Raw genomic sequence first — 24,876 nt, 5'->3', positions numbered from 1 at the left:
AAGTGGAGACTGCAAAATGAGCTGGTGCTTAATTCCTTGTTTGTGAATGGGGGAGTATTGTACACTGAGATGCTGAACAGCATAATTTAGTGGCAAACTTGAATCATGGTTCGTTGTTTCAGGTGTAGATGCCAGGAAATTCAATCCAGCCCTGCTTTTGCCTGACAGAAGAGTTTCAAAAGTTAGGTACTGTGACTCAAAGGAAAGGCTTTTCTGGATGCACTTTTCTAGAAAGTAATAATACATTTATCTAGCGTGTTGTCTCTTGCAGTTGAAATGATGGGCAGTTTATGGGACGTGCCATCTAAAAAATGCAAGAGATTTGCTTTCTCATAGTATATAAGAGAAAGCTTCACTTTGTTGTTTCTGCACCAGGAAATGGCAAGGCTCTGTAATGGAGTTCGTATATATGTCACTGCAGGTTTTCGTTTTGGTTTACTCTGAAAAGAGCTCATATTTTCAGAGGTACACATTTTCTAGTCTGAAAACTGCTACTGCTATAGATGAGTTGAACCAAATTCTTATTGCATTGCTGTGAAAAATGGGGTTGTACACAAACACTTTGCATCCCTTAAAGAGAGCTATGTTCATGCAATGGTATTGGGCATCGGATGATACAAAGTTAAGGCCAGATTTTGAGAACACTATATCCTACCTACTTAAAAATTCCTCCCCTCCATTTCTGGGGAGGTGGATGTGCTAACCTAGATTAAAACAGGCCAAGGGAGCATCAGTGTAGCCACCTTTTGAATGTCAGCTCTTTCAGCTGCATGCCTAAACTAGTAGATACAATTTTACATTTTATTAGTGTGTAATATTTACTAGGACTTCTGTTCTTCAGTATTATATATGCTTCTGCATGTTGCTTGAAAAGATGGGGAAAAATATTGCCTAAGAAAGAGTTATATTTTACTGTTGGATAGAAATTGGGACCTCTTGGAATGAATGCTGTTAAATGAACTTTGCTATGTGTAGCAGTGAAGAGACTTTTATGAATTTTATTAACACTGAAGCATTTTTATGCAAAAAGAAAGTGTATGTGTGTGTGTATATATATATATATATATATATACACACAGAGCTATAGACATGTCCAGTAAAAATGGGCAATTTTATTAAACCATGAATTTAAGGGAGTGTTAGTATGGTTGCCTGGGGCTTCAGTATGATGTTTCAGTACTCTGGATGGCTAATACAGAATAGCCTGACTGCTAGGATGGAGAAGCCCAGAATAATTTTCCTTGTCCCAGTTAAGTCAAGAACTATTAGAGCAGTGGAAATAAGGTTTCAATAGGAAGGGGAAAAAAGGGTGAGGGAAGTGTCAGCTCTCACTCTTGTGAGTGAGAGGGCATAGTACACAAATGTAGCAGAATTTAGAAAGGAAGAAGGGTGAGTAGCAGTTACCAGTAAAACCAGAAAATAGGCTAATGTTGCCAAAGCATGTAAGTGGATTAAGAATGATTTTAACTCTTCCTGGTGCTTTAAAAAAAAAACCAAAAACCTAAAATGCAGACTGAGGGTTTACAGTAAGATGTGCAGGTCAAAGGAGTATGTGATTTTCTTTGACTTGCATGTTTGTCAAGAAAGGCTTCTTTCCTGTTATCAAGCCTGATGCTTGAGCCATTATGAGTCCTTTTTTTCCAACCTAGTATGACCAAATCACAATACACTGGCTACACAAGAGACCTACCATGATCCAATGGCTTTGCTTCTCATGGTGCTCAGAGCAGGGAAGGCAAAGCAACTAAGAAGCTCTAGTAGACCCCTTTCACTGTCTCACTGATACTTAAATGTTTGGAGAAGTGACATCAACTACTTCTTAATGTACCTTTCTCACTTCCTTTTCCTAAGGTATTGTATTTTTCTCCTGCCATGTCTTGAGATACTTGATTATGGTAGTGCAATAGAAGTAAAATTTCTCAGCAGCTTATTCAAGGACCAGGAGCTTGAAAATGTGGGGTTTTGTGAGACGTATCTTTAACTTTCTCATTGTAACAACCTGTAGTGACTTACTGGGAGTTACTCAGTAAGCAGAATTTCTAGTCTCTTTTTGAAGTGTGAGTGTAACGACAACTGTAAGGAATGAAAGGGTGTAATGTAGAAGGCTAGGTATCAGACAACAGCCCCACATGTGGCTGCATATGCAAAGGCTGTTTGCTCAGTAGCTGAGACCAGTGGTCGTTATGCTTCTTGGTGTCAGCCTTCTTATCCACGTCAACGATCAATAGACTGACTACCTGTTAGAAGAAATGATAGGGCTTTTCACTAAAGGAAAAGATATTCTGCTCAACTCTCAAGGAACTCATCACTGTGCTTGAGGATTTATCTTCAGGAATAATTTCTGGTAGTGGTGTATCTGTTCTCCCATCAGCACTCTGTAGGGTTTCATGGGTAATCAGTAGCAATACTCTTCATGGCTAAACTCTTGCCTCTTACCTGTGCAGACTGTTGGTGTGTCAGGATCGACACAAAGAGGGACAAGGAGCCCAGCTGACCTCTTCAGAAACCACCATACCTCATTCCATCAGTCAGTGATTCCCTTTGACAAATGGGTTTTGAATGTAATAGTCCTGAGCAACTCATTTGCTTGTTCTATCCTACACTTAGCCCATTTTAGGGATTTCCTGTGTCATGCTCTTACCAGAATAAGACTATGCACCAGAGTGTTTAGGCTTGCAGTAGGTATTTTAGAGCCTAGGGAACAGAATTCCACTGCCTGTTTCCTCATTCTGAACTGATGGTTGGTGTGGAGCATGAGAAACTGCTCTCATGCTTGGGTAAAGATACAGTCCTCTCTCTCACTCTCCCTGGTCTGCATTTTTCAGCATCAAGTTTGGTTTCTATCATTCTCAGATTAAAATACGTATCCTCCTGTGTAGTTGAGATTCATTATCTGTACAACACATTGCTCTTGAACTGCTCAGAGCAATGAGTCTATTTCTGTAATGCCTCCCAATGAAGCATGTGGGAAGGAAGAGGTTTGATCAACCTGAGAAGATGACACAAGGCAAACCCAAAGGGGAAGCAAAAGTGAGCATTGTGTTCTTTTCTTCTCAGCAAGCTCTTCTAATGTGCTAAAGAAAATTGTCCTTCATGTCATCTCAGATGATTATATTCACAAAACCCAACCTAGAAAAATCATACCTGTATTAGGCACTAACCATCTACAGTCAAAGTCTTTATTTTGTGCCTTTATCTTGATTACTTTTGTTACCCTGGGCACTTGGTGAAGAAAGCTGCATCATTCTGATTGCTTCATGTTTTCAAGATGTTTTTTGATAGAAAATGTTTCTTGAGCTTCGTTCAATCTCTGAAGTAGAATTTGGTCTTTCTGGGAATCATGTGAGATCAAGTGATTACCTGGAGCAAGAGAATATGGGCTGAAGATGCAATAGCAGTGACCTTGATATCAAAGGCCACCTGCTATTGCTCTCCATCTCTTCATCCTTAAAGTTTACCAGGCTAAAAATTCAGATTGTCATCTTCCTATATAATGGCTAACAGTTCTTCAGCAGATGAATATGACAGTTTCTCCAGGATTATTTTGTGTTTATATCCCAGTTAGAATCTTCCTGTGGAAACCTCAGGTCTACCAAGTTGTCTTTTGGACTTCTTTCTGGGTGTTCCTTTTACTGTTTTCTTGGCTTTTCTGGGGACAGTCAACAAATATATGTCAGCATGTAGCTTTGACCTTCAGGTTGCAACCCAGCTTACACAGATAACCGGTAGGAGTAGAAAAGATATCCCACAATAGAACTTTAATAGGTTTTTTTTTCCAAAAATTGTTTTATGTTGATAAATTATTTTTTATATTGATAAATTAAATTGATATCAAATTTATATTGATAAATTAAGTTGATAAATAGAAGCTTCAGCTTGTGTGAGGAATTTCTGATAAAAAACTTTATTGAACTCCTGAACCCTTTCTGGTTAAAGAAGATTGGGAAAAATGTCTGACAGGCTATATTGATGTGGCTGAACTTCACACACACACGAGCATTGTTTAATCTGTATTTTCTGTTCATGGTGTCATTTTATTAACTGTGCTCAGTCAGAAATACATTTCTAGCAAACAGGGATTGTATTTTTGGATTGAACTTTATCAATGTTGTAAAAATGATAGAAAAATCTTGACTAGGATCACTGTCCATGTGCAGGCCTGCAGGCCTGTGATTCACTGCTGTGTTTTGGTCACATACCCTTGTGTGGTATTTCCTCACCTTTGAATCTGTGACATAAAAGACAGAGCACACCTTTTCAGTAATTTTGCTTTTTGGTAGCTTTAGTAGTTGATTATAGCTGGTCTTAAATATTTTTTCACTTTCAGCCTAAGCACAAACACAGTGGCCCCTTCAAGGCAATGTAGATATTATGGTATATGCAGGGTACAATAATTTTTTTGTTTTGTTTTGTCTGCTGTTTGGCACAAGAGAGATTCCTCTGGCCCACAACTGCTGCCAACAATTAAAGATAGTTACCAGTTCCCAGCAGGAATAAATGTTTTCAGCCAATATTTACAGCCAGTTTTGTCCTGAAAGAATGGAGCTACTGCTGCTATTGTCAGCTGGAGATGTTAGGGAGGCTTGCTTTTGGCTCTTCAGTGAGAAATAAGGTGTAAAATGTAGCTCAGGTGACGGCTGTTAGCTTTACTGGTTGCTCAAGTAACACTGCAGAAGGTTTTGCATAGTTATGTCTCAAACTACTTCATGTGTCTGTGCTTTCTGAGACAGAGGGTCCTGATCTGGGGAGTAACTATGGTCACCTTGATCCTGGTAAGGAGGGATCCTCCCTGTAGTTGAATGTCACAAAATGTGACTAAGACTGAATCTCCTGGAGATGTTTTGTGAGTCTGTCCATGGAATGCTTCCTTGGGGTGTTCTCCCTTCTGCAGCTTCTGTATAAGGGCAAGGTCATTAACCAGTGCTTGAGAAGAAACAGGACAACTGTTTCGCTTACTTGGTACCATCTGTCCTGTATTCAGAGTGAGTTTCCCATAAGAAAAAATAGCATGATTGTGTCACAGGAGATTGCAGTTACAGTAGAATCATATAATAATGTGTCAGTGTCAATATTTAATGTTTTCCGTCATTTGAGTAGTGTGGCACACCAGCATTTTGGTAATCTGTATTGTTTTGCTACTGGATTTGGCTCCTTTCTCCAGAAGCCTGCAAAGGTCACCATTTTTCAAGGAGAACTGCCATGTGTCATCAGCTTCTAGGAAGCTGAAAATTCAAAAGAGCCAGCAGTGAAAATTGAGGTCTTGCTTTATCAGTGATGATACCTTCCTATGTAAGGTGTATGTGGAAGACCCCAAGGTGCCCTCTTGGCTTTGCAAGTTTGTTGCCAGCAGCTAATTGCAGTGATGTGGGTGTACTTGCAACATTTAATTGTGTCCTTGTAGGTTAATTGAGGCTGTGATGTGGATTTCTGTTTCTTCTTCATTTTTTTTCACCACCTCAGGAGAGAAGAAAACTACTCACTGGAACTGCTTCTGAGACTCATGGTCACTTTCCGAAATATACTCCCAACCTTGAGGAGAGTGCAAAATATGAGAATGCTAGTATATGTGTTTTTTAATCTGTTCATACTTTTAAAAGAGAAAATCTATGTTCACTGATGACCTACATTTGTTGTGTGGAGGATTTCCAGAGGCTGGACAGATTTCAATAGACTCCGTAGCATTTGTTGTTTGCTATTTCCTAGCGTGCCAGTGTGTTCAGCTATATTAGGCTCTGATGCTGGGAGTGAGGAAAGCTAAGCAAAGGGCTTTCCTTCTCTTATTTGATGCTTGTCCATTCCGTACTTAGGGCTAGCTGGTTTGGGATAACTGACATAATTTTAACAAAATGCGGTTATGCTGCTGAGGTGAAATCTGGGTTTAACTGAACCTTTGATTTTATGAAGCCATATTTCTCTTTAGGATTGGAGGCAGGGAAGAAGACTAGATATGCTAGTGGAGATGGCAGAGGGGAGAGAGGTAGCTGTATGAATTTCAGCAAGTGGACACAGAAGCAGGAAAAATAATTGAGATGAGAAAGATATAAATAGGGAAGGGAAATAGGCTTCTCTCCGAAGGTGGAGGGGAAAGAAGAAGATAATAGCGATCAGGTGACAGTCTGTGGGAGGTAAGAGCAGGAAAAGGAAGAAAAATGGAGGTGGAGATCTCATAGAGGTCATGGAATGCATTAATTTCTTTTTTAGGATCATCTTGCATTTTAGGCAGGAAGAAACACTAATTGTCAACCTTTTCCCTCTTACAAATGTATTTAACCTGTCTGAGCTTACCGTTTAGAGTGGAATGGGAGTAACTTAAGGAAATGATGGGGAAGGGGTGATCCTTACTGATGGGTTTTATTTGCAAGGGAAATGACAGGGAGAAAATCGGCCCCTGTTTTAGGGAAAATGTTGCAAGACTAACAGTTCCAAGTAGGTCCCTTTTCTGTTCCCAGGGCTCTGTGAATTAATTTTCTTCTGTATTTCCACATGTATCTTCATTCTCTGGTTCTACAGTTTCACAGTTTTCTTAGCAGGCAATGTTCTGCCTTTAATCAGAGATTTGCAGCGCTTGCTGTTTTCAAAGGTGCAGTGCAATAGCTCTTGTTCTCAGGTGATATTATCCCCAGCACTGTGTTGAACTGTCAGAGCTGTGAAATTGAGGTACTGCCTTCAGAGCTCTGTGTATGTTGCTAGCCCTTGTGCTGCTGCACTGTGCAGTAGTGAAGGGAAAGAACTGAGTAGGTTGCTGGCTTGTGCATGCTGCATCTGTAGTGCCAGGTATAAAAATCTCCCTGTTCTTTTTCTCCTATTTTATTTTTATACTTATGTTTTCACTTTGTGTCATTTAGAAATGAAAGCAGGGGTGTGCAGTTAAGCAGAAGAAGTATGCTTACTATGAAACTGCTGCCTTGCTCAAATTAAACATTTATGGGGCCAGAGACTCCTCACTGCTCCATCTCAAGTCTTTCGGCCTCCTACAGTGTGATGTTTTTTTTCTTTGCACTTTAACACAGCTTCTGCAAGAAATACAGCAAAATTATGCTCCGTTGGCTTCTCTCCCTTTCAGCTCATGTTTTCCTTTGTTTGTCCAGCTTGTTTTTTTCCTTAACTGTAGTTTATGGGGAGCAGCTGTTGGTATAAGTAATGCTTAATATTCCCTGTGAGTTAGAAGATTTCACCCCAGTCTGATGGGCGGTGGTCTGGCCTCAGTTATTTGTACCTTTTTCTGTTTTCAGCAGTCTATACCGAGGTGGTGTAATTAAGTAGGAGCTCCTTATTTCTCAAACCAGGCAACACAGTGCTGTAGTGTATTACTTACTGATGCTGTAAGCTATGTTGACTGACTTGGTTTCTGCAGAGAGTAGTCAGATACCTTCAAAGGCCTGGATCTTATCTGCAGGTTCCTCTGTGGCCTGAAGCCTGGAGTGAAGCCTGGGCAATAGTTCTGTTTTGGGGTACACTGGGAGTAAAGATACCTTTTACAGAAAAGAGGTTTGTTTCTGAGTCTAGTCAGAGACTTCCACAGGACCTAAGGGATGTTGCAAATGCTCAATCTTTCCTGCAAGAGCGTGGTCTACTTCTTTGGTTTAACTTTTTTAGCTTAAAACAGTGTGGCATGGATGCTAAAAGCCCACGCTCCTAAAATAGATCAAGTAGAACAAGCACTTCACTGATGACTCCTCCTCAGGAGAGGAGAGGGAGAAGGTAACAGTGAACAGATGGCAGGTATTAGTCATATCACCTAATATATCTGAAGACCTCAGACACTATCGGCACAAAGGTGCTGGAGGAACCTGAAGGGAATGAGTCCTCCTAACAAACCAGACTGGATATTAGAGTTGCATAGGATACAGATAAGGGAACCTGAGAAAATGGGACTTGCAGCCAAATGAGCTAAACCAAGAAAAGTATGCTTGCAGAGGCTCAGAAAGTCCTGACCAGATCCTGAAACTACTTTTACTTGCCCAATTTGCAAAGCCATTCCCTCCTATGTTTGACGAGTCCCTCAGAGCATCACTTCTTGGAGCTTACATACTTACAAGGAAGTTTCCTCTGCAGAATGGCCCAGTACCTCAGAAATAATGGAATTCTTCGGATTTCAGTATCAGCTTGAATGGCGTTATTCTAGCTTTACTGTAATAAATGCAGTGCAGAAGTTGCTTGATCATTTCACATACTATCTAACTTGCCGGTGTGCACCTTGCAGTCTAATTCGGCTAGCTCAGCATCCCCTCTCCAGGTTGCAAGTGTCTGCGCATTGGCCCTGGCCCAGTTGGCACTAAGTTCATAGGGGAGAGCCTCTGGGATGCTACTGCCTGCTGATTTGCTTGGGAACACGTTGTGTAAATGAAATATAAAATATGTACAGTCATTTGTACTTAAGTGGCTTCCAGCAAACTTGACACCAGAGAGCAAGTAGGCCACTGAAGTACCTGCGGAGGCATCGTGGGAGAAGTGCATTGTTTCCAGTTGCTTGCTCTGATTGCATTGTTTGTAGAATCATTTGTTTTAAAAGCAGTCTGTCCAAAAGGCAGCATGGCTGTGGGCACACTGGAGGGTAGGAAGAGAAGGTGTAAATGTGGGCTTTTTTGACTTCCTTGTGCAGAGGTGGGGTCATTAGGAATCACAGCACTGGTCTGATCTCCCCACAGAATGATTGTACCTTGATTTTTTTTTTTCTTTAATTGTTTTGGGTTTTTTTTGTTTTGTTTTAATGTGCAGTCTCCTTTTTCTCTTCTTTTGTTTCATCTTTTTGGCATTCATTGATGAAGAGAACTGCTCTGCTGGAGATACTCCCATCATTTTTCTCACTTGTGCTCAGACCTCTGTGAAAGCCAAGCACCCTGTGGGCCTCTGAATTACAAGTACCGTTTTGATGGCACCTTGCATATTCGGGCTTCAGCTATTGCCAAACAATGAATGTATGAAGTGAGTAAAGCACTTCTGTTCTGAACTCTTCTGATACGTAAGGGGTTAAACAAAGCTCTGTTTATTAATGTTGATACTTTAAATTGTGCCAGAATGCTTTGAAAATGTGACAGGACAGGGCAGCAGGCAGTAAACACCGTTAAATGACAATACTGTTCAATATTTGCTGTTAATTGAGAGAGGCAGCAGCTGCTGGTATGCAGCTTCAGCCAGGATGAATTAGTAATGAGTCCGTAACTCTGGGTTTTTTTCTGTTTTAAAGTTGCATCAGCCGTTTACGGTTCTGTAGCATGCATGCAACAGAAATAAAAAAATCATAGCAGTCCCTAAATTTAAGATTTTATTTTGGTTTTGTTTTCCAGTGAGTTGTCATGGAGCTGTGGTGTCAAGTGATAAATTTGGCAACAGTAATAAAATTGCCTTGTATTTAAGGACCAAACTTAAAGATTTTGAGTTAGCTTTTCCATCCTGTATGGCAGACAGCGCGAATGTAGCAGGCAAAGCAAGCTCCTCCTTTGAAAGAAAGCACTTTTGTTGCTTTCTCACTGGCTTCCAAAGACATTTTCAGTTACAGTGTCTTTGAACAGGAGTTTTGGTTTAACTTTCTTTGCTGGACTGTACTGCAGGTTGTGGTGTATGAAAAATAGTTCTGGCCCTTGCTGGAGGGATCTGCTGCAGCAGGAGAGGGAACACTAATTCAACATTTTCCTTATGCTTTCTTTGCACTTTTTGCCATGCAAATGTGTTGAGTTTAACCTTTGAAAACTTGCTGATAAGCTGTTATCAGCCAGCGGTTAAAATAACAAATCCTCCCACCTTGCTGAGTTGGGGTAGAAACTTCCCAAGGCTTCAAGGCCTGGGTGTTGTACACGATCAGCTTTAATCCAGGCAGAGCAACCAGACTGGGGACAAAGTTTGCTCTCTGACACAGCTGCTGCTTTCATGCTGTTTATGCAACTCTCCCTGTAAGTATTTATTTTCACAAAGCATCTGATTTTGAACTATAGATATGATTGTGAGAGTGCAAAACCATGTTGTAGTGGTTAGCAGAATCTTTAACAGACCTTAAATTGGTCACAGGAAATTAAATTCTAGCTCTGTTGAAAACAATGCTAACAGTCTTATTGATTTCAGTACAGCTTGGCTTTCACCACAAGTAGAAGAATTTAGAAGCAAATAATGTTTTGTTTGTTCAGTTCTTTAAACAAAATCCATCTGCCGGGGTTAGCGTTTGAATCCAAATACTTAGAATTCTCCTGGTATTTTGTTAGAATGAGAAATACTAGAATGAAAGAATTCCTTAGGTCCACGATGATTATGTTAGAGGAAAAAAATCCAATCAGCAGGTATGTTTTGTAACCCTGTTTCCAGTTTGTATGATTTCTGTATTACGTACAATTGGGTTTTATATTTGTTCTATTTGCATTAACAGTTTTTACCAAGTGGGTAAGTGCATTTATGCATTCTTAAGAGTTTAAATCTCTGATATACCATGGTGTCTTCTGTATTGGCTTATAGATGCGTAAAATTTTTCAGGTTGAATCTGGAAAGCAGGTGTAGCCAACAGAATACTGTAAAGAGGTGGTGGTAAATGGAAGTGGGGGAAGAGCTAAATTAATCTGGTGATAAAAGTCCTTCAGCCCCAGAAGTCCTTTCTTATCTAGGGTACTGACAATTACTACCTTTTGCTAGCAGTTATTAAATTATGTTTTAAAATCTGTCCTTAGAAAGCTGTATTTTTTCATGTGAAATTCAATAATTTATTCCAATGGCATTCTGCCAACTTTGGGCATCTAGTGTCTCATGCTTTTTATGAACATCTTTCCAATTTTATGTGCTGTTTTTCTATATATGTGAATTATGTTTAAACTATAATGTAATCACATACAGTCTTATTTGATTCTCTTAAGCTTGTATTATTGTTTCATCTCTAGTATCTACTAACAATGTTTTTTTTTTAAACAGGAAAATAAACCTTGTTGTGTTTACATGTTCTATTCCTGTCTTAAAACAGTGGTGAAAATTGTAATTACTGTCCTTTTGGGCTTTTTTAATTGATTGAATAGAACCATATAATTTTCTTGTAAACAAAGGCAAATATTTACATTTTTAATATCAAAAAAGTATACACTGAAGTTTGTCTAATAAGCCTGTTAAAATGTATGTATGTTTGCTCTGGTTTTTATCTTAAACTATTCCTCCTTACCTCTGTTGAAGGAGTTATTAACTGCTTAGTAAACTTGCTCTCAGCAGTGTGCTAATTAGGAATTAAATTATATACCTATGTGGTATGTTCTCTATTTCTAGAAGGTTTTTTGCTAGGTGTTTGATATGATCTGTAACAAGGTGTATACATGTTCATCTGCTTTGGTGTGGTCAAGTGTCTGCCCTTCTTAGGAATTTGGATGCCATGTCTCACTCTTGCTTGTGTTGTCCCCATCTTGATCCCAGGACATGTCCTTGTGGCCAGTGAGTTGCTTTTGTAAAACCACTTAGGCACCAGCTCCTACTAGAATAATGCTGGTATTGATGCCCAGTTGTTTCAACTTGAGGTAGCGTACAGCAGAGTTCTGCTGACTTCTCTGATTTGGGGATTTTATTTTTCTCTGCAAACTGTTGAGTAAGATGGGAGAAGTCTTCCACGAGGAGCATTGCCACTTGCTTAACACTGTGAAAGCACAGCAAGAGTCTTTGGTGCACAGGTAGATTTACCTTCTGCTGCTGGTGGTGGAGGGGTGTAAATGGGTGAACAGGTTTAATGCAGTTGTGTGCCAATATCAGTGTATTGCCTCCAGGAAGGTGATTGACCTGGAAATTAGTCTGTAAATGAATAGTTAATGCAGGGCTGGTACAGGGCAACAGTGGTTCCAAAGTGATACTTCTTGTGCAAGAATATTGCTGTATCATTTTCCTCCTTTCTGTTGCCCAAATATAGCCTCTGAGTGTAGCTCAACCTGACTTCACAAACTTTCTCTTATTGGGAATTACCTTTCCTGGTTTTGTGACAAATTAGAGAAGGTAAGGAGAGAACAAATACAGTGCTAAAATGAAATGACAGTGGCAACAAGAATTATAGTGTTGTTAGTGAAGAACCAGCAAATGTCTGCCAAATTGAGCTATCAGTGCTGAGAGCTGGTTTTGCACTTGGTTTTGCTGTTCCTTAGTTAGTAGTTTTTAAAGCATACTTAATATTCAGTTTCTATGATTGTGTAAACTGTTTTTCTCAAATACAAGATTTTCATGTTTGTTTCCTGTAACACAGTGTAACTGTTATTCTGTCAAGTTGTATGTGTAATTGTAATGACCAGTTCACAGTTGTCCTCTTGAGATGGTTTTTCTGGTGTTACCATCAGAAGTGATTGTTTCAGAATATGTGACTGCCAGTAATTAAATGTGCGATAATAAAAATACCAGAAAAAGTTGTGAAGAGCGTGGAGTGAATTGTTCTGTGGGAGGGACTCCTCAAAAACAAACAGCTCCTGCTGATAGTCATTGCTGTCTCCTATACAAGAATGCTGGTGGCACCTTCTTTCTTGCTGAGGATTGTTCTTATAGATCTCATATTGTGTTTCCTACATAATTTAAAAAATAATTCTGAAAGTTAGTCTTGGGTTAAATTAAAGTATACAGTTTTGACGTGGGAGGGGAAGACGTGATGCTTATTCTTTCTTCTTCAAAAATTAGGAATATGCTGAATTTCCCAACCTTTGGGAGTGGTTTAGAGACCATCTGAATTGTATGTGGTACATAACATCAGGGAGATGGTACCAGAGTTTTTGTAAGGCCACATAGCTTTTGTTGTTTGAAGCCCCTTAATTCTGGCAGGATAGTTGTGCTGGTATTACTGAATTGCTTCTTCAATGTTGTAGTAGCCTTGTTGTGTCTGTAATGATTAAGGATATAAGGAAGAGAGTATTTGCAGGTAGAGGTAATCTGTTTTTAAGACCAATTAGTGTTTGCATTAAAGGCTAGTATTAGCCAGTTCTGTATTTTCAAGGTGTTGATTATCTTCAGTTTTATGAAGAACTGGGCTAAGTCTTGCAGCCTTTTGATTTTTGTGGGGCTGGAAGAAGATGCAGTAGGCTCAGGATTGGAAGTCTCAGTATTTGTTGTCTCTTTGCTTGCAAGTATGTGGTAGCAGAAGGAATAATGGTATTATGAGTTGTATATATATGTAGGAGAACTGTAATAACTTAGGCTTTTCCTAAAATTCACTTAAAATTAAAAAAAAACCCAAACAAACAACCCAACAAATAACTTGGAGTTTAGGTATAAAATTAAGCTTAAAAAATTATTAATAGATTATTTTGAAGTGTGTTATTTTAAAGTCTAATACAATCCTGAATGCTGTAATTTTGTAATATGGAAAGCCGTGAGCTCTTTTACTGGAGCTGCTTGCTTAATTTAGATTAAAATTGTACCATAAAAGGATTATAGACTATGCCTGTGCTAAGAAAGGATGTATAAAATTTGTTGAGGTCTTTTTCTACTCTCTGCTTCTTTCTGAAAGTGCATACTTAATTTTGGATGTTTTCTGCTGCATTTAAATGTGCCACATAACATCAGGATGTGCTAATGGGATGTTTTGGATTGATCTTGGTGGCATTTATTTATATACATTTTTGTTCAGTAGGATTTTGAGTTTTCTTGTTGTTCTTTCTAGAGAGAAGAATTCAGTGCAGGACTGTCCTATATGTTACTCGTGGTGCAACTTCAGAGAACAGCTTGATTTATCTGACTTGAAGAGGAGGCACATGTGCAGTAAGCCAAGAGGACATGGGCTTTCAGCGCATCTGGAAAAATGATCAGGTATCAGTAGTTGTTGCCTTTTAAACCATAGTAGAAGTCAGAATTGGGGAGGTGTGAAACAATAATGTACCCACTCCTGCAATTGTCCTTAAATTTTGGGTATGTTTTCCCTTCAGTGATAGGAATGAGGTAGGTTTACCTTCTTGTTTTATGTTGTGTCCATAGCTGTTTCACTGCTGAACTTGCTCACTTTCAGACACCAAATGGGAACCAGTTCAGATGTGAATGAATAGAAAGGGACAGGTACCAAAGGGGTGTTTGCATAGGCTGAGTTGAAGTTAATTTTATGAGTTTTGAGATTTTTCAAATATAACTTCAACTCTGAAAGCATTTGAATCTATTAATTCATGTTTATTCATTTTGTGAGGGGATAACTTTGATACAGTATTTTTCTATTGTTCTAAGTACTTTTTTCGTTGTACATAATCTGGTGATTGGCTGGAGAATGCAGACATCCTCACAGGAATCCAGACTGTTGTAGTTGGAGTAGAGACACCAGGAAAGTTCCAGAAAATACAGAGTTGTCATTCATTTCGAAATCTGAGCAGGTTACAGGTTCAGTAATGTAAGAACTATCTGCTGTTAGCTCTTTGTTTTCAAGCAGCTATTCATAATTTCTAAAATAATGTCAAATGTCTGAAGTAGTTTCCAACTTTACTACTGGAGGTAATGGCTCTGCATAGGTGCTCGAATTAGCTGAATCACTTGTTGCTGATTCTGTGTCTGGTGTCTGTTGCCACGGGTAGCGCAGAGCTTGTGCATCTCTGGTGTCCTGCCTCTGATATTTCCCTTTGGGAAATATAAGCCATGATCAGGGACTTGCTTTAGCAAGCTCACAGCCCATTTTGTTATAGCGAAGGGGGATTCATTAAAAAGTAGCTTGGCACTTCTGCGGTAGACAGCATTTGTTTGTTTTGTACTTCTGTTCACAGTTGTGCTGCTTGTCTTTGAGAAGACGGAGCCTGCATCACGGAGGAGGTGACTGCTGTCTGGGAGCAGCCGGGTTCAGCTCAGGGAGAAAAGCTTTGGGAGGCTGAGCCGGGCAGGGGGAGGAGGAAGGAGTGAGGGATGCAGTAGGCAGCCAGGAGCCTGCAGCTTGTGCAAGGGAGACTAAAGTTACACTGAGAAGCAGTCGGTCCTCAGAGGTGGTGAGAAACTGCCCGAGGGACCAGGCAGCACTGGGCAGAGTTTGCTGCAGTTTGGACATAGAGGGCTAAACGGAAGCCTGGAAACGAGGCACAGCAGGCGGGGAGGGTTGTATATAAACGCTTCCTATTTCTAGTCTGGCTGACCTGGTCTCTCTTAATTTCCCTTACTCAAAGCATTCTAGTTCATATTCTAAGAAAACTTAGCTTTGCTTTTTCTTCGGGGAGCTTCAGCTCTGTGAGACAAATGTCTCCGTGTATTTGGCAAAGAGCTCTGACTGAAAAGGAGTCCAGTCTCAGGCTGATCCTGTTGACTAATTACAATTTCATTATCTGAGGAGTGGCCAGCCACATAAGAACAGTTTTGGACATGATAGGGAGACCATTTAGGACACAGGGTTAGGAGCTTTAATATGGCTTTTGGTCTTCAAGTGTACTGTTCTTCCCCTCTGTCCTCAAAGTGAGTCTTTATGGTCTGTTATCACTTCTGAAATGTGATGTAAATAGCAGGAAGTTTCTTTTTTTTGTATCATTCTCTAATCTTCTAATGCATCTGTATGAGCCTGCAATATTTTTTTGTAACGTATATTGCCTTCGATGTTAGCATGATACTTTTGGATATTGCTATTCCTAAGAATATATTACCTATTATATATGCAGTTTTCTAGTTTAACTGCACCTATTTTATGTATTAAAAATGAAATGGTAAAGCATGTATGTTACCAAACATGCATGTATCTATGAAGAACTGAAAAGGAGAAAATTGTATAAAACTTCTATTATAATCTTTTGGGAATTAAGTTTAGAGGAATTTAAAAAAAATATTTCTTGTTTTCTTTATAGATGCTAGGTGAAAAATCACTTATTCTTGTTTCTCTAACTGAAAAATTAAGTGAAGTTTTCAGTTAGTGAATAGATATATGCATAATGCAAGAAAACATTTACTTGCTGCAGTTGAGACTGAAAGTGATTTTGTTCTATACATTTTCTTTAAGTTTGCATGATCTCTGTCATAGGGAGATACTTCATGCAGAGAAAGCTACAGATACGTAAGTTTTAGGAGGTGCCTGAGCTGCCTCTGAGTGGCATTGCAGGGAGATGTGAGATGGAGCTACATTTTGGGATTCATTGCTTAATATAAAAGCTGTCAATTTTTACCCGTTCTATGAGGACTGGTGGGTGCTGTAAAGGCAGAGCATCCATATATTTAGACTCTAGCTGTCTCTCGTTATGAGTTACAATTAAGGTGAAGTGTTTTACTGAAGAATTAAATTCTCCCTTGATTTGAACCTGGTTTCATCTCAATGAAAACAGTTAGTTGCATGAACTACCCTGTCCTTGCTTCATCAATGACCATTTATCAGTTGCTTCATCAACATTGCTACTTCTTATTTACTTTTTTTTTTCATTTAATAGACAAGACACTATATTGGAGTGCTATATATATGTAGCAGCAGTGTAATAGAGGTGGCTTAAGTATAGAAAGTACAGCTCATAAGGGGGACTATGACATTTGTAGATGGCATGTAATGGGAGAGCAAGTGAACCAGCAAGCTTCTAATCCTGTCATCTGTCATGTTTTTTTTCCCTCCAGTATATTATATCTTTTGTGAAAAGTATACAAGCACTTTCTGTAAACCTCTCCTTACTTATAAAGGGGAAAGTGGAGCTTGAGCAGGCTCACATCTCTGTGTTTGAAAGGAAGTGCAGTCACCTTTTTTACTGTGCTCATGGAGGGCTATCTTGTGAAAGAGTTGTCGTGGAAGGTCCCAGGGTTAATGCTTCAGATGGCATATTTTTGGCTATCATTCTTTTCCTTTTAGTCATGACTTGAATTTACTAACATGGTGCTTATTTTCCCTGGATGGGTAAATCTTGTGTAATACAAAGTTGATGGTTTGATTGAGTTGGAGTATTAGGACATTGACTAACTTTTATGTGCCCTTTTGGTGAAGGCTGTTTAGTTTTTGGTTGTCTCTTAAGGCCAGCTCTATGACTTGATTCAGAAAGCAAGTATTTGGTATGCATCTCCTGAGAGTGCCCTTCTTTGGGGTGCCTTCTACATCATACTGCATTGTCCAATATTGTGCTTGAAAACAAGGATCCAAATCACCCCTGCTGACAAGGTTAATGTTCTCAATCTAAATGTTCTGGGCCTAAAAGCTGTTAATCATGATTGTAACTATTTAAAGTGTTGTCATAACTCTTCATGAAGTGAGTAATTCTGTGTCGTGATACCTCAGATCAAGAGGACTCTTCTAGGGTCTGCATTTAGCAGCGGGGGAACAGAAGTCGTCTCTTGGGAGAGAGGAAAAGAAAAAGCAGTAAGCTCTGAAGCAAAAGCTACTGATAGCTTCATGACTGATGCTAGTCTGGGAGGAAGATGCTGAGCAGGTTTTATTTGTCTTGAGAATATTTACATAGGGCTGATCCACTATTCTTGAAGGAACTTTATCACAGTACAACAGAGAAAACTGAGTACTAAATATAGTGCCTTATTCTGGCTGTCTCTGACTTACAAATGCTTGAATTCTGCTGTTTTAATGGGCTTTCAGCAGTTTTGTACTGGTTTTTGGTAGAAATATGAGTAATATTCCTCAGAGAGGTTGTATAACAGTAGCGAGGATGGAAAGATTTAATTTGGCAAGACCTCATACTGCAAAAGATCAGTTAATTTTTTAGCTTCTGGTCTGGCTGCAAAAGCTTTCAGTACCTCAGTATCTTCATAGGAGAGGCTTGAAAGGTTCCAAAAGATCCTCTTGACCCTTTGCATCAAAGCATCATCACTATTACTGGATAATCCTTGTGAGACATTTTTTTGTTCCTTTACCTTCTAATATAGGAGGCAACATGACTTCCTTAGGCTGGTGCTTCACTATGTTTACCATTTAGAAAGGTTCTTCTAGTGACCTAAGTAAATTTTTCTTGTTGCAGTTTGAGCCTGTTACTTTTTATACTCACCGTAGATGTGGGGAATAGTTTTCCTCTTCCTTTGCAGAAACTGTTTCTATATTTAAAAGAAATCTTAGCTTCTCTTTTTTACTCTGTTCAGACTGAGCAACCTCAATGAGTTAGCTCACTCATCCCTTGCAGCTCATCTTGCTGTCTTTTCTTTTAGTTCTGGCATGCTTTCTCTCTTTCTTGACAAGCCTGACCCAAAAAAGGACTTTAGCAGAGGCTTTGTCAAAACTGAGTAGATTGGGAATTTGTGCTTCTGTCAGTGGATAAAGTTGCTTTGTTTGTGACAACTTGGTATTTATAATTTGTGCTCAGTCTGTGATCCTCTCTATCCCGAATCCTTATCTACAGAACAGCTGCTCAGCAGTTGTTTCTATATTTGTGCAGGTGATTTTTTTTCCTCTGAACAAAACTTGTCCTTCAGGAATTGTACTGCATTTTTTTTAATCACTTCTCCAGTTACATTAATTCCTCCCTGCAATAGTTTCCCATTTATACATGCCTTTTTCTGGGAATATGCCTTTTTGAGGGAATAACATAAATAGCAGGACTCTTCTTTCCACATGGCAGTAATACTGAGGCTTCATTGTCAGGTCTCTCACTTCTTTTGCAGGCTTCTAACCTGCAAGAGGAAAGATGACTGTTGCTCAGTTGGCTTTAAAAATGTCCCTTATAACTGCTAATTACATGTACTTATTTTTACTTCTTTTTGCAGTATCCCACTGCTGGCAATTCTATTAGAGTTAATTATTGTTATGGAAGACTTCATTTTGACATGTTCTCTGGGAGGAATGTTATTTTGTGACTGCTTCACTGAACAAATACATCTGCTTTTCTCACATGGCCTCTGCTCAGGCTTTCTGCAAATGATTTCCGGAGGAAAAAACCAGCAAATAAGCACATTTTCATATCTTCACTTGTATTACTCTACTCCTGACTTACCTGTATTCAGGCTGACTTCCTGTTTGTTCATCCTCTCCTTGTTAATTTTGCAAACCCATTGTCTGATTTCAACCACATGTTAGAGATGGAGGTATTAAGATAATGAAATTCCTACAGGTTTTGTACAAACAGATAGGCAGCTTGGAAAGAGATAAATGTAAGTGCCCTCACATACCCCTGACTAAGGGAAAGGATGTGGCCTGAGTCCATGTAGTTTCAGGTGGCAGAGAGTTCCCCCAAGGTGGAAGACCTTAGCTAGCAGCTTCCCCAGACACAAGGGTGGTGTCTATGTGCACGTTCTACTGCACGTGTCTCCTCTGTGTTTTCTGCCAGCTGGCCATGACAACGGTAAATCTGGGAAGACTGTTCACTTGCTGCATTAACTGCCTTTTTAGCAGCAAGGAAGTGGGCTCTAATGTCTCTTATGTAGCAATGTTTTCTTTCCTGATGGAGTTCCAGAGCTTTTCCTTATGTCTGAGGAACTGGACTGTCTTCCTTCAGGAAGACAAAAATCTGCAGACATAGTCTTTTGAACTTCCCCAGCCTCATCAGTGTATGTTCCTAATGTTGTAGTAGCATGCTTTCTTCTAAAACTTCACAGACTTTTATCATGATGAAGAACCTAAAAGGCAGGATCATCTAGAAAGAGTAGACTTGCTGGGAAAACCACATAGAAACTCCTTGAAAAAGAATCCATACCAGCCTCAGCCTTAAACAAAGGAAGACAATGCATTTTGTCTTGTCATTGTCTTTTAGTGCCTTTAGTGTCTTTTTTTTTTTTTTTTTAAAGTTCCTGGAGTGTTGTTTGAAGGTAATACAAGGTTAAAGAAAGTCATCATATAGTCTTAGGTACTACCCATCATATCTTGCAGAGCACACTCAGTAAAAAAATCAACTGGATGTAAGATGGTTTTGCTGTAAGAAGCCTCACTTTGTTACCAAAGTTGGTAGCACTTTCATTTGAAGACTACTGTGGTGGTACAAATGTCTGTGAGTTTGTTTGAATAGGTTTTGGGTAGGTATTTAACAATATGGTAGCTTTCTCTCAGGGTATTATGTATCTGAATTTGTAGCCCTCTCCAGTTCTCTGCTTTCATTTTTAAACAGACCTAAACATCTCAGTGTGGCTCCCTAATGCTGCTGTTTTGTGAGCAGAGGCAGCTCTGATGTTTCTCATCTGAGAGGGTCTGAGCCTTGTTCCAAGGATAGCCCTATTGCCTGTGTAGCAGCAGCTTGTTCACCCAAGTGTACACCCTATAGCTTTATCCTGCCCAAGAGGCAACCCTTCAACTGGTGTGGGGCTCATCTTCCAGGTACAGGCTCTGGGTTGTGGTGGCTCAGCAGTTGCCACAAGAGCAGAGGGGCAGGAACTGGACCTGAAATCACTGTGGCTGTCCTGCTGTAAACAGACTCCCTTTCAAAACAGGGCTTGTAATTAGGGCCCTGACTCAAACTGCAGCTCACCTGTTGTCATGGAATTGCACGTGTCCCACTTCTGGGCTTTTTCTCTTTGAGTGACTTTTTTCCCTTTGGTCACACTTCTCTGCTCCTAGCTTTTGGTGCTGGTCCTGTCAAATTGCAGTCCTGTTCACCTGCCTTTGCAGGGAGAACTTCTCAGAGTCTCAGATCTGGGGAGATTCTGGTTAAATGCCTGAAGATCTGGTGGTTTAAGTATGGGTTTTTTGCTTGCTTCCTTCCTTCCTTCCTGTCACCCACCCTACTGCTGAAGATGAGGACATTTGGAAGAGGAATGTTTGCCTACACAAGAGTGGATCAAAGATTTCACAGATTTTAGAATTTGACAATAAAATGTCCCTCTAGCCATCTTATCTATGCAAATACTTACCTAGGTTTTCTCCTGTTAGAAAATCATTTGCAGTTTCACTTCACGTATTTACTCATCTAGGTAGAAAGTTTTCACAGTGGAGCCCCTCTTATACCTCCAATTGTGTACCGAGTAGATTTATAAACAGCCCCATTGATGTATAATTATGAAATAGCCTTTGAGTCACTTCCATCTCTTTTCTAGTTTTCTGCTTTTTAATGTGGAATATTGCCGTAAGAAGTATTAGGCATTTGCTTTGATTTTCTGCTTCCCTGTGTGTCTGTTACTGTCCACTGTCAGAGTCAGGACACTGGGCTGAATGGGCCTTTGGTCCGATGCTGTAGAACCATCCTTTCCAATCAAGGGTTGTGTTAGGATTTTTGTCCAAGACCAGCACCAAGTTACCAATGCCTATAAATAGCAAACGTATGCTATTTTTGAATATTGGCATAATATTGTTATTCTCAGTCTTCTGCAATTTTAGTAGTTTTCCAATTTATTAAATTTGAAGGTCACAGGATTGGATAACTTGTTAAATGATTATTTTAGGACTGGGCTCAAACTGATGAGATGTGCCAACTTGAAATGTTATGCCTAGCAGATGCTGTATAACGTTCCTATTAGTTACTAATTGGCTTGAAAGTACTTAATTATCTTGTCTTTTTCAAATATGGTGAACGGATTTTTTTAAATACTTCTAGGTTTCCTTTTTGCACTCATTACCACCAGTTTTGCCTGATATGTCTCCTAGGGGTCTAGTTATTTAGGTACTCATATATCCTTTCAGAGATCCTGCTATCTGTGAAGTCTTCACTAGCAATTGTATGGTTCCTTTATGAGCTTTGGGGTTTTTTTAATATTTTACCCTTGTACTTACTATGTTTTTCAAATTCTATTTTCACATTAATACTGAGCTAGACTTACTTGTAGAATAGTCTTTGGGCATCTGATACTTCACAGCATTCACTACTTTCACCAGTGAATGAGGAAGAAAATAATTTCTCTTTCTAACACTGATCAACTTTGTTACTCACCACTGATGCATCAAAAGAGCTATGAAATGTGTACAATTAAAATATGTAACCATCTTGGTTTCTAATGTTGTTCTTTGGCTACCAACATAATCTTGTAACAGCCATTAATTTTAGGCCAATTATTGTTTTTTCTTTTACATAATGAGTTAAGGTAGTTATCTTGCATTAAATTCAGGACCTTTGTGTTTGAAAATTTTTGCCTGAGCTGTTGAGACATAGATGAAATTGAATGTTGGTACACTGAATCAAATCACCATGGAGAAGAAAAAGCTTAACTTGTATGTGCAAACTCTTTTTCTCTACTGGAGTCTTTTTGGGGTTTTGTTCCCACTTATTTTCCCTGCTGTGTATTTTTTTTAAATGTCATTGCAATTAACCCTTGGTAACCTCTGAAAATTATTTTCCTTTCTATTTTTATTCTGACATTTCTTGTTCTATAGCAATATTTCTCCTTCCACTTCTTGCATGTGGTACTGTGCTCCCCCTTCTAGTTCCTGAATTTATTTCTTTTTGCTTTAGGGTAAGAGAGTAAATTACCATTTTTATTTCTGTTTTGAAAATGCCAGGGAAGTCTGGAAGCTCTTGGTTTTCTATCATGGTGGTGATGTAGGCTGTAAAGCAGAGTGTTGGGCTCTGAAGGGAAAGGGAAGGCAGGAAGTTGGAGCAGGTAACACCTAAGTAACCTGAGGCAACTGGGGTTTGAAATTGTGACACAAATGATCCTTTTGAAGATGAGGTGACTCTCACAGTACCTTCACTTCTGATTCTTGTGTATGGTAGTGCTTAATCTGCAGCGGTGGTGTTGTCTGAATAGAAATCTCTTGCTTTGTGTTTTATGACTTTTAGCCCTTAAAGAATATATATTTCTTCAGCAAAAGTTAACTTATGCTTTCTTTGATCTTGAAAGTAGGTAACAAGAAATTTGCATTCATTTTAATTTTCTCTGGCCAGCTTTATAAAGCTCAGTTCAAAAACTGAAGTCCAAAATTAAAGCTCAACTTACTGTGGCTGCTGTTGAATTCAGAGCATACTAATACATTGCAACTCTTTGGTGGAGTCATAGTATCTAATAATACGCTATGGTACCATTAAGAAACAAAGATGTGATGAGAAGCAGATGTAGAAGTCCAGTGACTCCCAAACAGTGTCTTGGGCATAAACAGAACTGGAGGAGGGAAGAACTAGATATACTGCCCTGGCTGTCTTGTTCCTTGCTCTATGTCAAAGATGCATCCAAAAATTATCTACTGTCTTAATATATGCCAAAACCTACCTATCCCCTCATATAACTACATTTTTGGGTAAGTATTGTCTCTGTAGGTGTGGCTGTATTAGCCCTTCTCCCTCCACACAAACTAGTTGCAGAGGTGCTGGCTCACACGATATCAAGTAACCCAAAATTCTTCGTTTCTTAACCCAGATCTGCATTGTTGTTACATCCCGTCCTGGTTTATTTTGGGATGTTACCCAGTTTCCATAAGGAAAGGTGGGATTCTCTCAGACATTCTCTTAAGGTGTGCTCCACCAGAGTAAGTTTTGGAACATCTTATTTTGGCATAATTGCTTCCTGCTTCTAGGAAAAGGGGTAGTGAAAATATGGAAATTGTCTCTTAATTTGGAGGCCACAAATTGTTTAGAAGTTTTAGAGACCAAATTGATGAATTCTGGTAAACCCTGAGATGGTGTAATTGCAGAGCTTACAGCCTAGGTTTTTCTTCAGACCTTGACCTTAACTCCTGGTTATGCTCATCACTCCTTCCCTCATATTTCAAAGATACAAAAATAAGGCAAAACTTATGCTCTTCCACTGTCTAGATCCAAGTTAATCATATCCACTCTTGCGTGCGCTCACCAGAACATTGCTATCTATTTGGGCAACAGAAATGACAGCCTGTGCCCTTGAATCTAGTATGCAGACTTAAGTATATTAATTGGCATGGAATTCGAAATGAAAATGGCTGGTAGGCTGTGATACACGGATGTTGTGCCCAATGTTTGTTACGTAGCCGCAAGTGTGAAACTGTGTGTGCTCCAGTTTTTGTTTCTGAATGCTTCTGACGTTGTGAGCTTGTCTGTCTGCTGTTGGGAATGTTTGAGAGCTGAATGCGTGATTTTGTTAGTGCTCCTATTTTTATTTTGTTGGTGCTTTTTGCATCACTAATCAAATACAAGCCTGCTATTGTTCTCCCTGCAGCTTCCTTCCAGTACATGCTTATATTTAGTTATTTTAATAATAATACCCAGGGTTTGTAATCCTGAAAGAAGCCAGAGAGATGATAAACTCCTTTTCTGATTACTCAATACATTTGATTCCTATAACAGATGGCAGTTATTTGATATGCTGTTGTTATCCAAGCTGTATGGAGTGGCAGAAACTCGCCGGAGCGATGACTTGAAGGCATTAGAGGATGTCCTCGCCCGGTCCTCTCTGCGGAATGGCAGCAGTGATGCCATTTTACCCAACAGCTTCACTTCAGTTATGAACAAATTGTTTTTAGCGTCCTCTCGCCGCCGTGCATACGTAGCACAGAGGCGCGCAGCTCTCCCAGCCCTTCGGGGCGGCTTGGCGGTGGGCTCAGGCTGCTCGGTGCCCAGATTTTTGCTGGCAGAAGGCGGCCGGCGGTGCCTGCGTGGATTGGCTGCCCCCCTGCTCCCCTCTCCCTCTCGCGGTGCGCAGCCCCAGCCAGCACCGCCGAATCTCGAAACAGCCCGATTTACATCCATTCATGAATCTGTGACGTCAGCACGCTTCTGTGCTTCTTTGCAGCAGGCTGCAGGATTGTGTGGGTGGAATTTCCTTTTATTTTGTAACACTTCCTTTTTTTTTTTTTTGTGCCTTCCATCTTTTTAAAACAAGAAAATGGAGCATCACATAGGAAATCTTAATCCTTGTAAGTATTGAGATGAAAATGTCTTTTTTTGAAGCGTGTGTGTTTGTGTGTGTGTGTTTAATGGTCAGTGCTACCCTTTCGCCATTTATTCCAGAAGGACAGATGGATGTTGCATTTGTGATGTGAAAGGGCTGAAAAAATGATGCTGAGAGAAGGGAAGAAGAAATGTGAAACCTTAATTTATCCATCACTGCATATAAATCTGATAGCTGGCCTGTCCTTTTGCTTATCGGTGTGCTAGACATTTTTCAGTTGCAATTTTGCACGTTATCTTCTTGTGCCCCCCTTTTAAAGGGGAAGGGAATGGCAATGGAGAATAGATATATATGGAATATACAGGGAATGAC

At 39.6% G+C, this 24,876-nt stretch overlaps 1 protein-coding gene across 3 annotated transcripts in view; it reads left to right on the top strand.

Annotated features, from left to right (window-relative positions):
• The window catches only part of MAP3K13 (mitogen-activated protein kinase kinase kinase 13), a 69,109-nt gene that overhangs the window by 6,422 nt on the left and 37,811 nt on the right, over positions 1-24,876 (top strand). The window contains exons 2-3 of one of the 3 annotated variants that reach the window (XM_026855501.1): positions 13,589-13,734; positions 24,496-24,529. The gene's annotated coding sequence lies outside the window, so the exon portion shown is untranslated. Of the gene's footprint in view, positions 1-13,588; positions 13,735-24,181; positions 24,530-24,876 lie in introns of those variants that run through there. The other 2 variants (XM_026855500.1, XM_026855502.1) reach the window with 2 other exon arrangements.

The sequence above is a fragment of the Athene cunicularia genome (genome assembly GCF_003259725.1).
Source record: "Athene cunicularia isolate RWA chromosome 9 unlocalized genomic scaffold, athCun1 chr9_part2, whole genome shotgun sequence".
In the NCBI taxonomy this organism is placed as follows: domain Eukaryota; kingdom Metazoa; phylum Chordata; class Aves; order Strigiformes; family Strigidae; genus Athene; species Athene cunicularia.
This window is presented reverse-complemented; position numbering and strand designations above follow the sequence as displayed.